The sequence below is a fragment of the Tiliqua scincoides genome, chromosome 4, assembly GCF_035046505.1.
Source record: "Tiliqua scincoides isolate rTilSci1 chromosome 4, rTilSci1.hap2, whole genome shotgun sequence".
NCBI classification, from domain to species: Eukaryota; Metazoa; Chordata; class Lepidosauria; order Squamata; family Scincidae; genus Tiliqua; species Tiliqua scincoides.
Genome location: NC_089824.1, coordinates 195087757 through 195105059, shown reverse-complemented (window position 1 = coordinate 195105059; position 17303 = coordinate 195087757). Strand labels below are relative to the sequence as shown.

At 46.8% G+C, this 17303-nt stretch overlaps 1 pseudogene; it reads left to right on the top strand.

The window, feature by feature from the left end:
* The first annotated feature begins 16370 nt into the window (after positions 1 to 16370).
* Positions 16371 to 16487, top strand: LOC136650601 (5S ribosomal RNA; annotated as a pseudogene).
* The last annotated feature ends 816 nt before the right edge of the window (positions 16488 to 17303 follow it).

The window sequence follows — 17303 nt, the reverse complement described above, 5'->3', positions numbered from 1 at the left end:
ATTACAGAGCTACCCCGCTTTTGAACCGCAGGTGATTTTGCTGTCCTCGCAGAAGGCAGTGCTGCCAGGGAGCTGACTTGGGAAGTGACTGTTTTAAAACGTATTGTTCCTCTGCTCACTGGTGCTGATTAGGTAGATGAAGTGATCAGACGAAATGGATGTGGGCCTAGTGGTATTCATGGGCAGACCAGCTGGATCACTGATCTGATCAGTTCAGGCATCAGGGAACAAATGTGCATTTAGGCACTGAGCATTTGCTGCTTTGCAGAAGGAATGTTTATTGTATGTATGAGCCGTTTGGGAACCAGGGAAGGAAAACTTTCATAGTGACTGTCCAGGTTGTGCGGAAATCACTAGTGATGGGTAAGCAACCTATCCGAAGCTCGATTCATAAACTCAGAGCCCAATCCTATTCTCTCCTCCCCCGCCCCCATGCAGTGGCACCAAATGGCTACTGCTGCATCCTGCAGGGGGGTGTGCGGAGGTCTCTGATAAATGAACTATTATGATTATGATTAACAGTATTTATATACCGCTTTTCAACTAAAAGTTCACAAAGTGGTTTACAGAGAAAAATCAAATGGCTAAATGGCTCCCTGTCCCAAAAGGGCTCACAATCTAAAAAGATGCAAATGCATACCAGCAGACAGCCACTAGAACAGACCGTGCTGGGGTGAGATGGGCCAGTTACTCTCCCCCTGCTAAAAAAAGGAGCACCCACTTGAAAAAGTGCCTCTTACCCAATTAGCAGGGAACTATTGTTCCCCAGGAGGTAAGCCTCTGTTACCTGGGTACAAGCCTCTGCGGTGCAAGGGGGTCTACTTTGACCTGTGCTAGCTAAATAGCTGGCACAGGTCTGCATGGACCCATGCCACAAGATTGGGTCTGGAAAAGGGGTTAGGATTCAGCAGCTGAATACTGCTGCCACCAAACCTGTCCCTTTCCTAGGCCTGATCTGCTCATTTCCCACCCCTGTTGCTGATCTGTTCAGCCCTCCTCCACTCCTGTCATTATGCCATTCCCCACCTCTGTTAAAAAAATAACCTGCATCTTCATTCAAAATTGCATCTAGTGAGTTCATGACTGAGGTAAGAGCTTTCTTGCTCATAGTCCACACTGAGCTGCCCAGAGTACGGGGCTGCTGCGGTGCTGAAAATGGCTACCACGGCATCCTAAGTGCAACTGGGCAGTTTCTGGCAGCTCCTCAGGAGGGGATATTCTTCACCTTCCCTCAGGTAAGGAAAGTAGCCCCATAATGGGGCTACTCGATTCTGCGGCAGCTCTGGAGCTACCGCAGAATCAAAGAGTTCAGTGTCAAGCCACCAGCTCCTCTGGTCCAACCCTCCTCCCACCCCACTCCCTCCCCTGGCATGTCTCTTCCCTGCCCTCTCCCCACCCTGGGCTTCTCTCCCCACCATGTCTCCTCTCCCTGCCCTGGACCCTCAGTTCATGTGCAGCACAATCCTATCTTTCGCTGGAACAGGCAAGCCAGGAGGCTTGCGCTGTAACCAGCACGAGATAGGGTGCCAAAGTGGCTCAGTCAGAAGTAACTCTTCCCCTTACCCCTGGGTAAGCCACTGCAGCCCCAATGGGTCTCCTCAGACTTGCATCTCCTCCTGAAGTGGCACAAGTTCGAGGAGAGCAGAGCAGCTTGAAGCCACTCTGCGCTGCTCAAGAACGGGGTTTGGGATCCGGCATAACAACTGGATCCCAGCCCCGCCTCCTGCTTCCAGCAGGCCCGTCCCGAGGACCACCCTCTGGCTGCCCTATCCCTGCCCCGGAACACTTCCCTCCTGCCTCCTCCCTGCCCACCCCAGAGCCTTGCATCAACAGAGCTCAGCCGACGCAAGGCTTGCCCCGAAAGTCACCACTGAGGCTGGATGCAGTCTCCGTGTGCCAACATACTTCTGTGCATTGGCATGACTTGCTCCCAAGGAGGCGCAAACATGCTTTACTGACTCATGCTTAGGATGCGCCCTTAGTAACACATCTCATAGTCACACTGCTCATAGTCCACATAGTCACCCATCTTGAGGGTTCATGATTTGTGAGAAAACACAAGCTAGCCTTTGTATTGTAGAATGATAATTTCAATGAGAACTCTGATACCTTCAATCTCCTGATGCCTTCAGTCAGCAGATCTGTAGCAGAATGTTATGACCCATTAAAGTGTTTGCAAATCAGTACAATTATTTCATCAAATAATTGAATTAAGAAAGACCAAAAGGCTATCTATACTATTCTGTGTTCATAGCACATTACTATCCACCCTCTGACCTACCTGCACATAATTTGCACTGCAGTGCATCACAGAAAGAGTGCAGATATACTGCAGAAAGTTTTCTGAAGCAAGTAATATCATATACCGCAGGGGCATGCAAAAATCTGCACAGAATCTAGGGAATGAACTAGGAATCATCAGGACAGCCTGCTGCCCTATAGGATTGTTGGCTTAATAGGGAGCTGCACCCAATGGCCCAGTAAGTCAAGGGAGCTATCGGTCAAAAAAAATTGGGAACCACTGAAATACAGATATGGGATGTACCACATTAGCCTATTTGACCAGCAACCAGTATGACACCTCTGGATTGGCCTAACCCTAACCCAAATACATATGTGGGTTGCAAGCAAACATTCTTTCCCCACCCCAGATATGATAACCAATTACTGCTTGAGCATACCTCATGAACCTGTTTTTCCAAAAGGAATTGTTATTTGATTGCAATCAACCTGGTTTCTATGAACAGAGTCTATAAGCACAAACCCCCTTGATTATCTCTTGAGACTGTGGAGAGATATCCTTTATCATACAGGAACAAAGATGCATACAATAAAGTTTAAAGAAACAAATTAAAAGACATAAAATCACTGCTAATGCAAAACATCATGTTACACAATATACAATTAACCTGTGTAAGAACCTGCTTGTTAAGCAGCAAAGAGGCCAGGAGCTTAATTAGATTACAATGGACCTCTTTGTGAACCCATTGCAATGAGAACAACCAGAGTTATTAGACCAACCAAGATTAAAAATATTTACAATGCAAGCTCATCATCTTTCATGGTCCTCAGTGATGAGAGAGGCACAAAACAAATTAATCTGCTTGTGACCAGTAAATGCCTTATTGCAGTTTGTTATGAAGGATCTAGGATTGCATCCTGTTTCAGCTAAACTGAGAGTCGCAAGGTGCTGAACAAAATGCTGTGTGAACTGATTTGAAGAACAGGGCAACTGGTAGCAGTGGCATGGAATGGCAGCAAGGCTCAGATCACTGAGGGTCAGCTACAAGCATTGGGTCAGACTCAAGCATTTCAGGACCCAGGAGAGCTCCCAGGGATAGCAGATGTTTCTCCCATAAGTTCCAAAACTCAACTGCAGGGCTGAAGATTGCCAATGTCCTACCATTCCAAAGATGTTGCAAGGAAGTTATAGAGGCAGCATGCTGGCTTGGATCAGTGTATTGTGGTTTCATTGAGTGGCCATGTATTTGTGTCTTCTCTAACAAGGGTTTTGATGTGAGTAAATATTCTTGTGTGCATTGATTTACAGCCCGATCCTGAAGCCAGGGACTCTGCCGGGTGCAGCAGTGCCAAAACAGCTACTGCTGCATCCAGTGGCACTGCCACTTTCATCTCCTTCCCTGAGGGAAAGCCCCGAGCCCAACAATGGGACTTCTCAAGTCTGTGCCAGCTATTTTGCCAGTGCAGACTTGAGAGACTCCATGTCAGGCCTTCTGGCCCAACACGGAGCTCAGGATCTGGCGGAGCAGAACTCTGCTGGTTCCACCACCCTACTGCTCTGGTTCTTTCCCACACACCAACCACCCTCCACCCCGTTCCGCCCACTCCCTGCTTCCCCCCACCTCAAAACTACTTACCGTTGGCCAGTGCCAGCATCAGCCAGCCCTCCACATGGTGCTGAGGCCTTATAGCATGTTTGCAACACCCAGTGCCGGTGCTGAGGAAGTTAGGATTGAGCCCTTAGTTAGTGGGCTGAAATAGATTCCTATTTAGAAAGATCTCACTACCATACCCTAATTCAGAGTTTGATCTGGAAAACTTCTTTCAATCTACATCCAGAAAACTTGTAGCGCTTGAGATTGCCTTGGAAGATAATTCTGGGTTCAGGTCAATATCAGAGGCAACACTGTGTGCTCCCTAGGGCATTTGGTGGGCCACTGTGAGATACAGGAAGCTGGACTAGATGGGTCTTTGGCCTGATCCAGCTGGGCTCTTCTTATGTTCTTATGTTCTTATTCAGAAATAGGGTTCTACCTTAGTGGTAGAACACATGCTTTGCCTGCAGAAGGACCCAGGTTCAAACCCTAATATCACAAGGCCGGGCTGGGAAAGATCCTTACCTGCAATCCTAGAGAGCTGCCACCAGTCTTGTAGCCCATACTGAGCATGATGGACCAGTAATCTGACTCCGTATAAACTCAGTCCTGAAGTTTATGACTGCTGTTAATCTGATAATTAGCAATTTGTTAAAGCAAAGCTAAAGGAATAACTATGTGATCAAAGAAAAAATTCCCTTATATTCATAAGAACATAAGAACAGCCCCACTGGATCAGGCCATAGGCCCATCTAGTCCAGCTTCCTGTATCTCACAGCGGCCCACCAAATGCCCCAGGGAGCACACCAGATAACAAGAGAACTCATCCTGGTGCCCTCCCTTGCATCTGGCATTCTGACATAACCCATTTCTAAAATCAGGAGGTTGCACATACGCATCATAGCTTGTAACCCGTAATGGATTTTTCCTCCAGAAACCTGTCCAATCCCCTTTTAAAGGCGTCCAGGCCAGGCGCCATCACCACATCCTGTGACAAAGAGTTCCACAGACCACATTCCTTTATGTTGTGAGTGGATGGTTTGTAATACCCTGCCCACGAGACAATTTCTAAGTTCCTACTGTCAGTAGCGGAGCTGGGGGGGTAGAGCTGTATGTACCACATGGCTCAGAAACTTATCATGTAAGCTGCCCCTTCGCCTTGTTCTCAGGGCCATTCCAAGGAGCGAAAGCAATGCAGAGGTATCTCTTCCACATTGCTTTCAGCCCCAGACAGGCTCAGAGAGCTAGGGGGAAGGGCAGCTTACACAGTGAGTTTCTGAGCTGTGTAGCGCTTGCAGCTCCGCCCCCTCCTGGCTCTGCTACAACCCACTTAGTCCAAACAGAAGTACAGACCCCAAAAAAATATTTGCGCTAACCACGGGCTCCTCCCAAAAGGTCATTCACCCCAAAGACAGTGATGCAAATCATTATAAAATGTTGATCAGGTTTCTTTTACCAGACTCCTGAATTCTCGTTTTTGATGCATTAATTATTTCCCCCAACAGGCATGAATGAGATCTGATATTTTTTAAAATTGTTGAATGTAATTATATCATTAGAGTCTCAGGATTTGACAGCACTCCCAGCTATTCCCTGGGCTGCAGCACTCCTATCAGAGTTAATTATCTGCATAGAGAGAGGGAGAGCCTCCTTATGGCCTTTGTGGAAGGGCACCAGCTGTACTGCCTGATGCCATCACCAGAGATTCACCTCTGTTATTGGGTGGGACCAAATTCCCCTTTCTTTTAAGGAAAGCTTTTTTGTGATTACAGGGGGAAGAAGGGACATTCAATTCCTATGCTATTTCAAATCCTTGAAATATGGAAATAAACCCATTGATTTCAGAAATATCTTTGTCACTCTCCTTTGTATGCTATGTTTTGCTTTTTTAGAGAGAGGGTTCCTGGAGGAGAGCCAGTGTTGCCCATTGGATTGTGGTGCCCAATGCAAAACATTTTTGTGGGGTGGGGGGGGGAAGCCCTCACCAGGATGAGCAGCTATGCATCCAGCAAGAGCATCATTGTCAACTGCTTCTGGGAAGGGTGATTTCAAGCCAATTGGATCCAGGGACTGGGGGGGGGGGCATCCGGCCACGATGCTCCTCTTGCCACACTCTCTTCATGACGCCTCAGCATGGAAGATTCCATGCACAGCAAGGTGCCAGCTGTGGCTGAGGGCGCTACATTTGCTGCCCTAGTGTGGGGCCCCTCCAGGCATGAGGCCTGGTCAAATTGCCCTAAGACCTTCCCTGAGTACAGGGATGCTGTATGCTCCTGGACAAGCCATGGCATCTCACAGCCCACCTTGAGTCTCCTCAAGGTGAGGGTGCTTCCATGCCTTGGAAGTAAGCCTCCATGACCCCAACATGTCCCCTCAGATCGGTGCCAACTATTTGCTGGTGCAGAACTGAGGAGAATAAGAGAGAGGGACCAGGGAAAGGAGCAGGGTTAGGATCCTGGTGCCACTGGAATCCACCACTCCCTTGCTGTTCCACCTCCTATTCCCCTCCCTCCCTACCTATACACTTCCTGTTTCCTCCCTTTCCCCACCCTGCTCCTCCCACTGCCTGCCCCTGCTGCCAACTTACAGGTGCTGGGGGTGGGAAGCCTCTCTGCTAGCCCAAGCGTGCAGCCACATGTGCTGGCAGCCTCATCGCACACACCTCAAAGTGAAGCTAGAAGGGGGGGCAATGTCAAGTACGGCATACTCCACAATGCGCTGTATAATCGCCCCCCGCTTTTGGCATCAGAGCCATTTGGGACAGCAGTGGCAACATACTGTGCATTGAGCAGCGTGCTGTACTTACTGCGCCGCCCCCTAGCTCCGCTTCTGCACATACTACTGCAGCGCCACTTCTGCCACCACAGCGGCACTTCTGCTAGCGGACAGTCTGGTTCGGATTGGGCTGTCATTCCCAATGCTCTAGCTGTAAAATGAGGAATATGCTTGCTGGGAGTTCTGAGACTATGGAGTACGTTATGACAATCATCTGCACGCCATGCCTCCATGATGATCACATGATCAAATGTATATCACTATAGAAAATGTACAAAATTTCCCTTTACATAGAAAAAAGGTTAGTCAGGGAGAAGAGTTCTAACCTAGTCCTTTTCCAGATGTGTTTATTTTCTATATTCAGGGATTTCTCTGTACAATACAGAGGAGCAAATCATGTGAGCCTCCACCTACACTTTGTAGTGGTACAGTCCAGACACCTGAGTCCCTGAGGCAGTTCATGGCTGAACACAGTCATGTTCCTGCAACTCCTGCGATGCCACTGGAACCAACCGTATTGGCCTCTGCCTTTCCATTGGACCATTTCAGCGACGTGGAGAGGGGGGATTTGCTGCGTGGGTAACAGCCTATCCTCCATACCTACTTTACCCAGGCTTCGCGCACTGGAGAGGACATTCTGTTCCAGAGCCACCATTCAGAGCGTGACACCATAGTCTTCCAAGACTGAAGGATGCCAACAACAAGTCCAGACACCAGTTGACCACCTCAGTGAAAATTAGGGCATGAGTGCCAAGTTTGTCAGTCTCATCATTACTGGATGGTTTTAAACCTAAGACTTTCTGGCAGCCTGATCCATCCTATACATGTTTATTCGAATGTAAGGACCAGTGCTTCCAGTGAGATTTGCTTCTGGGCAGGTATGTATAGGATTGCAGCCAACCCCCCCCCCCCCCCCAAGAATGAATCCATTTCAGCTTGGCAACTAAAGAGATCTCTTCTGCTGGTGAGTCACAAGTATGCAATTTCACCTTCTCTGTTACTGTGAATTCTATTACAACACAGCAGAGAGGAAGGTTATGAAAAAGACAGAGCCAGTAGCAAGGCTTGCTTTATGACAAGGGGAAAAAACCCACTCACATACACAATTTATTTTTCATTGCTTTATGATGAATATGAATTCAATTACATGCAGAGGAGAACCGTGGCAGTCCATCAGCATTACACTCAGCTACTAGTGAATATAATGGCTTTTAACAAGGAGAGCTTATCATCCAGGTTCAGACAAGCAGGAGTCCACGTTGCACCCGATGAACTTATGAAAGGAGATGATGCCAATCAAGGCAAAGGATTAATGTGACTTTCTCGTGGCTCAGAAAGGGAAGTGGGAGGAATATGCTAATGGGAAACTCTATCCCCTGTAAATCCCTAGGGATAAGCTCATGTCAGTACAGCTGTGTCACTAACACACAGCAGACGGTTGGTCAATATTAGGCAGGAACATTGTTTATCATCTTGTCTTAACACCTTATGCTCAGGGCTGTGCATACTCTGCACTGTAAAAAAATGTATATTATTACTAGTAGCCCAATCCTGTCTAGGTCAGGCTCTGAGCGTGCAGAGGCAACCTTTGCTGAATGATATAGGCTGGCCGTGGACCAGGCAAGGGTGGAGACTTAAGTGAATCAATTTTACATATACTTACTCTTGCCCTGGTCCCCATTGGGCCAACTTGGCTCTACACCAGATCTTCTGCTGGTGTAAATCCGAGTAGGTCCAAGGGAGTATGTCAGTCCTGGGCCTGGGGCATAGGATATTGGCGCTGCCACTGAAATTCACTCCCGGCTCACCCTTGACATGCCCCCAGCCTGGCCTGCTCCCCACTCCTCCCCCCAACCCCCCCCATCACCTTACTTGCACCAGCAGAGTGTTCAGGTGTTTCTCGCATGCACAAGGAGGCTTTGACCATTTCTGCCAGCGGGTCTGTAGAGCATGACAGAAGCTCTATAGCTTTTGCGCCATTGTGAGGCAACTTACAGCGGTGGATTGCTAGCTCTGATGACAGAAGTCCGCCATTGGATCAGGATAATAATAACCCAAGTTCTCAACTAAGAACAGCAAAAGTCAATGAATTATGAAAACAAAGACAACAGGGACAAGTCATTGCTAGTTGTGCAGAGTTAATTCTGCTTTTGTTTTCATGTATGAGAAGACTGAGCTATGCAGACCAAAATGCTGAACTTTGCTCCGTACACAGCCAGGTTCTTTGGGCCCCATTTGTAATGCCTTTACATGAATTATTTGTCCTCATCATACAATATCACCCTCACCCCCTACATTTTGCAAAAGAACTGAGGCTGGAAGTTTCGACTTCCCTCAAGGTTTGCAGAAAGTTCAAGGAGAGAATACACTTTGTCCAGAATCAACTTCGAAAGAACAAAGCTGCGGGTACAGCACCTTCAATTCTGATTCAAGTAATAGGTATACCAACTGAATCAAGTTCAGATTTTTTTTCCCAATAATAAAAGAAACTGTATAATCTTTCTTTGGTCTCTGTTGGATACTTTTTTGAGTCAGAAGTTGAATGATGGGGTTAGACACTAATGTCCAAAAGAGGGCTGCCCAAGCAAAGGTTCTGGTCTGAACCATAAGCTTTTATAGCCAGGCAAAGTGAGTCAGTGGGATGTCTAGGGGTATAAGCATTATGGAAGTGGACACCATGACAGGGCAGCTCCTTTTCTCTCCTCCCAAATTCTAGACTGACTTGTCAAAAGGAGTTCCAGCATCCCAACTGGTACCATGTCCTGGCTGATCCTGACAGTTTATAAACCACTGGTATAAGGGAATGGTTTAAATCAGTGTTTCTCAACCTGTGGGTCAGGACCCACTAGGTGGGCTGCGAGCCAATTTCAGGTGGGTCCCCATTCATTTCAATGTTTATTTTTAATATATTAGACTTGAGGCAACCATGGTATGTGATTGCATTGCGGAAATGTTACAGACCTGTACTTTTAACAAGCTACTATGTATATTCTTTAAACAATGATAGTCAATGGGACTTACTCCTGGGTAAGCGGCAGCCTAAGATTGTTGAAAATTTCCTGCTTGATGATGTCACTTTCGGTCATGACATCACTTCCAGTGGGTCCTGAAAGAGTCTCATTCTAATAAGTGGGTCCCAGTGCTAAATGTGTGAGAACCACTGGTTTAAATAATATAGTCTCACTGACAGGCTGCTATGAATTGTGGTAGTAAAAATGGTGTTGAGCTTGTATGTTAACACAAGCAAATGATATCATTAATACCGAGAGCCAGCCTGTGTATTTCCATTACAGCCAATGCAGCTGTTCTCCCCACCTAATGTCGTTATATTCCCAATAGGTGTCACACAAGGTTCGGAACTGATGAAAAAGGCTCTTGAGTGAGTCCTGGGAAGGTAAGTAAATTAACCCCATCACAGAACAGGCCGTATACGTGTCAGGGGCTCTTTATGGAGAGGCGATAAAGAAGATTTCCAGCTCCTCACCCTGACTTATTCTACCTCAAGGAGTAGCATTTTAACCTGTTTTTGAACTTCAATGTACTTTCCATTAAGAGTAATCAGGACCCAAATAACTTCATGGGGAGATTATTTTTTTTCCTGCCATGCAAATAATTTATTGCACAAGATTCATAATTATGTGCCCAAAAACAAATATTCATGGATGATAAACAATGTTCAAGGCCCCTTCTAGTATATGTTCCTTACCGTGCTCCTTGATCATTATTAATTTCTTTGCCGAGGGCAGCTTCCAGGAATCATTGAATTTTTACAGCATATTCATGTGCAGCAATTGCAATCTTTCCAATGTAACTACATATATAGCAATTCAGCAAGTTACATTTCCAGTTTCAAAGCAAGTGGATTAATTCAGATTGCTCTCAGCACATTCAGGTTGTCAGACCAGGTAGGTTATGGCAGACGCTGCCAAACCCTGACCAGGAATTAGGGTTGCCAACTCTGATTGAAGCTATTCTTGGAAGAAGAAAAAAATCCCCAACATGGCATAATGTCATTAATCTAAAAAGGTCAAAATCTCTAGGACTGCTTTCAGTAATCACCCAATTCCTAGAGACTCCAGGTCAATCCTGGAGGGTTAGCAATCCTACCTGATCTCTGGCATTCATGGTCTCAGAGACCAGTAGCATGAGCTGGAATCAGCTGGGAAAGTTAAAGCCTGAAGTGCATTAGCATAAAATTTTCTCTGTTGGCCAGCCAGAGGTACAAGACCATGTTGTAATATTTATACTAAGTTTGACCTTCATACTGACTGAGGGCAACAGATCAATGGCAGAGGACATGCTTTGCATTTAGAAGGTTCCCGTTCCAATCCCACCATCTCTGGTAAATCAATTTTGGGTAGCAAATTAAGAATGCCTCTCAGATAACTTCTGCCAGTTACAGGAGACAATAATGGGCTTGAACAATTGGGGTTCAGCTTCATAAGTTGCTGTCAGCTTCATAAGTTGCTGACAGGTGGAGGAGATGATCTTGTGCTTGAAGAGGGATTTGGGGGCTGCGTTACACACAGTCCACCATAGTTCACTTGTCAGGCCCCAGTCTAAGACCTTGAGGTTTCTGTTTCAAGCTCTGAGCCCCAGAAACACAGGACTTTGTACATTTATGGCCCAGTCCTAACCCTCCACTGTGCTGGCAGGGCGTGTGCTCCACCAGCATATACTTGTTGCTAAAGCACCATAAAGCACTTTGCAACAGTGCTTCTAGCCAGCACACTGGTGGTAAGGCCAGAGCTTGTGGTCACACAGTGGTCACAGGGATGCCTGCTGGTGCTGGCAAGTCTGATGTAGGGAAGGCAGGGAGCGGGTGGAACAGGGCAGGGAAGAGTGGTGATGGAGCAGGAGTGGGCAGATTGGGCAGGATCAGTGGGGCCAGCTCACACCATATCCTATTTCACTTCCTGGGCCTGATCCGCTAACACAAATTAACTGCACCAGCAATATTGCTGGCACAGGTCCCCGCTGACCCATTGCAGTTGCTGGTGCTTACTCTGGGGTAAGGGACAAATGACCTTTTACCCTGAGGAGACCTCCAGTGGCCAAATTCCCCCCTGGGATGCAGCAGATCCCACACCAGCACCAACACATCACTGCACAGGAATTTAGTTAGGATTGAACTGTCAGTTCTCGACTATCATTTTGCTTTTGTTGTAGTGTCAGCCTCCAGCTATGGCCTAATATCTAAGCTACAGTCTTAGGGTACAATCCCATGCATGTTTACTCAGAAGTAAGTCCCATTGCATTCAGTGGGGCTTACTCCCAGGAAAGTGTGCATAGGATTGTAGCCTAAGTTCCTAGAAAAGCTGAATAACCTCACATCATTATTTGTTAGGGCAATCTGGGAGGTTGAAATGATCTTGTCCAAGACCTGGTTCATGTATGTTTGTAGATCATTTGAGTACTCCATGTTTGATGACTCACTAGAAAATGTGACACGGAACTTCACATGAAAGTATTGTGCTTGCGTTCATATTCAAAGGCCCAAATCCTAACCAACTTTCCAGCACTGGCATAACTGTGCCAATGGGACATGTGCAACATCCTACAGTTGGGTTGCAGTCATGGAGGTCTCCTTAAAGTAAGGGAATGCTTGTTTCCTTACCTTGGAGCTGCATTGCCCTTATGTTGGTGCTGGAAAGTGAGTTAGAATTGTGCCCAAAAGTGGTTTGAAAGCTCAGTGGTAGAGCACATACTTTACATGTGCAACATCTCAGGTTGAACCCCTGGAATCTCCAGATGGGACTGGAAAAAAGCTCCTGTCTGAGACATTGAAAGTGCCACTGCTCGTAAGAAGCTGCCTTGAACTGAGTCTGACCACTGGACCATCTAAGCCAGTTGGCCACTCTGCCTGGCAATGTGTCTTTAGGTTTCATAGGGGAATTCTTCCCACCATTACCTAGAGATGCCAGAAGTTGCACCCAGAGGGTGGACAATATTGAGCTGGACAGAGCAATGACTTAGGCCCTTGAGCTCCATATGTTCACTTGTACATGGAAGTACAACATGAACCAGTCCCAAGAGAGGTATGTTATATCCTTGGAAATCAATTTCCACTTTTAGTGAAAATCGCCTTGGAGAGGAAATATTTTTTTCATCCAACCTCAAAAAAAATAAATAAATTATCTTTTATAAATTTTAGAACTTGAAAGCTAGGATGGTGTACAGTAGTAGTCTGGGAGTTGGACTTAGACCTGAAAGATCTAGGTGCAAATCCCTACTCAGCCATGAAACTTCCTGGGTGATCCTGGGCCAGTCAATATAATTCAGCTTCACCTACCTTTCAGGGTTGTTCTGAGGACAAAAGGAGGGAAAGAACTGTGTACACCTCCCTGAGATCCTTGAAGAAAGGGCAATATAGAAATGTGAAAAAAATAAATACTTCCACACTTTTTACCTTGTGTAACTGGACAGAAAGGATTTTTTTTCCCCCATCTGATAGCACATTTGTTTGTTCCCCCCATCTGATAGCATATTGCTGGAAGAAAGGATAAAAACATGAGAATTTTTTGTGGGAAGCAAAGATTCCTACAATCTCTTGACTCCCATTCCAGTGCTGCCTGGAGAGTTGGCTCAAATCTTTGCTTCCCACAAAAAATTCTCATGTTTTTATCCTTTCTTCCAGCAATAAAAAATCTCTGCATTGACATGGGGGGGGGGGGGAGAGAAGAGAGTGTGATATTTATGTTACTTGTTATGTTTCCGATATCTCATATATGTGTAATAAATCCTGATAGGTGGGGGGGGGGAAAGGGGGTAAATATCATTTGCTAAATAAAGCAAATTGCTGTTAATTAACAAGCCTCCACTAGTAGATCCAATTTTTTTGTTTTTTGCATCCACTAGCTTGGTGCACAGAACAGCTTATCCAATGCTGTTCTGAGCCCTTTCAAAATGACTGGATGTGGTCACAACCTGATTGGTCCTGAAATTACCATATGCAAATATCTCAAGCAACTTCCTGCTCATTAAGGGAACTGCTACTTTGCTGTTTTTCATACTCATAGTCAGAATGAACAAGAGATGGAACTGGAAGTCAGGTATCATGACTCCCCATCACTGTTCTTCAGTAAACCCAGACCATGAAACCGTTTCATTGGAACTCCTGGTATCTGACAACAAAAGACAAATAGCAGATGGAAACCAGCCTGTGACAAATCACAGATGGAAGACGTGCAGTTTAATCCACTTTGGCTCTCAGCAGTGGCAGAGTCAGAGCTGTTGCAAAGTATTAATGCTCTGTACACAAATAACATGGCTTTGGGAAATACAGGTGGGACCTCAGTACCTCCTGAGGCCCATCTGCTGGACTGCAAAGCCCATGCCACCAACCCCAACCCCACAGAAGCAGGTGCATAAGCACAGCCCAACAAAGCCAACCAAGTTACATTCTACCTGAGGAGGCTCCATGAGCCACAATCCCAGACACAGCTGCCCAGGAGAAAGTTTCCGGGGATGCAATGCAGCCTACCCCTAAAGCAACCTGCATAGGATCAAGCTGGCAAAAGAAGTTTGTCTGAGGAGACCAGGGAAGATGCATTCCATAGGCCAGTGTTTCTCATGGCTCCCTTGATCCTTGTGGCCATTGGCCACGGCTCCCAATTACATCACCTCACCTCGGTTACTTCCAAAATGGGGATGAAGGTGCTATAATTATACACTAGAAACAAAAAAAAACAGCTGCCAGCACTCTGAGGCTGCAATCCTAACCACACTTACCTGAGAGTAAGCCCCATTGAACAAAATAGGACTTACTTCTGAGTAGCCCTGGTTGGGATTGTGCCCTGAGTTTGTTAGCAGCACACCTGGAGGGTTTTGGAAAGAGAATTTCTTATAAGGGGGAGAGAAGTGATGAAATTTGCAGGGGAAGGGGAAGACTTTGTATTGTGTGCATCTGCTAATTGCAAACTGATGTGAAACTGAGACCCAGAGACTGTTTGGCTGCAATCCTAACCTCACTTTCCTGGGAGTAAGTCCCATTGAACACAATAGGACTTACTTCTGAGTAGACCTAGCTAGGATTGTGCCTTTTGTCTTATAATAATAGCCAACACGGGAAGTACCCCCCCCAGGAGGTAGGGGGATGACTGAAAAGGAATGGCTGCCTCTCTGGTGCGCTAGCAATTATTGCCAGGGCTTCCCCCAATCAGCTGGCAGCAGGTGCTTGCTGCCAGCTGATTGGCTGGCTAGCCAGAAGGGGGCAGGACAGGAGAGCTGCCCAAGCACGCGTGCGCCTGGGCAGCTCAGTCCGCCGGCTCAAGGAGGCAGGCTGGCTGGCTAGCCACTTGTCGAACTTGGGGGCCTTGCAGGGGTGACCTGAAGACATAGCAGTTCTGCTGACTTACCCTCTTTGGGCAATGTTGAGAGGCGGGCTTAATAACAATTGAGTTATGCCGGGTGGATGCCCTATGAGACTGGAGGATGAAGATGGCTAGGGCCGTTTCCCCCACGTAGAACCCCGCACTTGGGATGGTTTTTGTTTAGCCCTTTAGTTGCCCTGTTGCAATGCTTGTATTCAATAAAGTGGCCCATTTTAATTCCATACCTGTTGGTATGTGCTGTATTTATTTGAGGAATGCATGGTAATGGGTATTTTTATTTTTTAATCAAGTTTTGGAGACAAAGCTTGACTGATCAAGAGTGGCTTTTTTTTTTTGAAGGGGGAGGAAAAAGAGAAAGGTGAGGATCCTTGGTTAAGCTGACACAGACCCCAAGCCTGTGGTCTACTCAGCAGTAAGTCCCATTTGAGTCAATGGGGCTTACTCCCAGGAAAGTGTGGAAAGGATTGCAGCCACACAGAGCAAGATTATAACTCACCCCCAAAGTAGATGGGGGCATGCTCACACACATACACCCCAACATGCAGATGCCACCCCTATTCCCCCCAGGCAAGACGGAGGAATGCAATCTGGGGCACTGAACATAAGAACAGCCCCACTGGATCAGGCCATAGGCCCATCTAGTCCAGCTTCCTGTATCTCACAGCGGCCCACCAAATGCCCCAGGGAGCACACCAGATAACAAGAGAACTCATCCTGGTGCCCTCCCTTGCATCTGGCATTCTGACATAACCCATTTCTAAAATCAGGAGGTTGCGCATACACATCATGGCTTGTACCCCGTAATGGATTTTTCCTCCAGAAACTTGTCCAATCCCCTTTTAAAGGTGTCCAGGCCAGTCGCCATCACCACATCCTGTGGCAAAGAGTTCCACAGACCAACCACACGCTGAGTAAAGAAATATTTTCTTTTGTCTGGGGCACTGGGGCACCGCCCCCCCCCAAGAGCAGGCTGGCCTCCCTCCTTCCCAAGCAGAGGAAAGCACTGTGCTGCCTGTACTTACTCTTCCCTCCCAGTTTGAAGCCTGCCAGGAGCGTCCTGTGCTGATGAGATGCAGTACTTCCGACACTGCCCAGACAACCTTCTCTCAGTTTGGTGGGGAGGCTCCACCACCTCTTCCCACCATGTTTCACACACCCTCCCCACCTCACATTGCCCCACCCACCTTGTTCATAGCCACAGAAAAGCAGCAAGTAGGAAGGCAGCACCTGCTGAGCAGAGCAGCTGTGGCCACCTCTCTCCCCAAGATGCCTCAGGATGCCCCTGGGGGCTAGCATAGATTGAATACCTCAGCCATAGGCACACTTGCCACCTTGGGTGATGCTGAGGAGTCTGCAATGCAAGGCCGTGGGATGGGGGTCCAGGCTTGCTGTATGGTGGCATGCACCAGATCCTACCCAGATCCTAGACAGCAACTGTTACCCTGCACATGCCCAATCTTGTCTGATCTTGGAAGCTAAGCAGGGTCAGGCCTGGTTAGTACTTGGATGGGAGACCGCCTGGGAATACCAGGTGCTGTAGGCTTATACCATAGTCTTTCGAGACTGAAGGTTGCCAACCACCCAGATCCTAATGGCAGTCTTCTGCTGAAACTGAGCAGTGGCACACAACAACTGCTTAAGGGTTATGGAGACTTGGAGTTTTTATGTTCAGAAATAAGAAAACTATTCTTTCCTTTGATTGCATACTACCATCCAACGAGTAGGACTGACAATTCATTCCAATTCATTCCAGTAAGGTTGCCAATTCTTGGTATCTGGCAAGAATAGAGACAAGGTGAAGGATCCAAGAATGTGAGAGCATAATTGGGAGAGTGCTCAGGGTCTGTTAGTGAGCCCAGGGCAAAGCCCAATAAACACCTATTTCTCTAAGATGTGCAATTAAAAATAATGTGGGAGGGAGGGATCTTTGTTTTCTGCAACTGTCTCAGCCCAGCCAGGTCTTCCACTTCCTTGTTCCGAAGTGCAGTCTGATGGCAAAATGATGAAACAGAATAAAGTCAATTTCTAGTGGATGCCAGGCACTGTGTGCGAGAATTGAATGGCTTGCTAGGAAAAAAGAACAGATGGCCTTCGTAGACCTGTTTCAAGTTAAGCCCTGACCCACTCAAAGACAGGAACATTTTACATGAGCAAATTCTGTGAGTGGAAGACCAGCACCCCAAGTAGAATCAAATCAAAGCTGCTAATTAGTTTTTTTCTGATTCATCTGAAGAGAGGCTGAGTCGGCAGAGAGTTCACAACTCAGAAATCTCTGTGTTTAAATCTAAATGCTGCAAAAAATTCACAATAAACACTGAGCCATTAAAAAATATAATAACCAAGGAATAAACAAACCAGA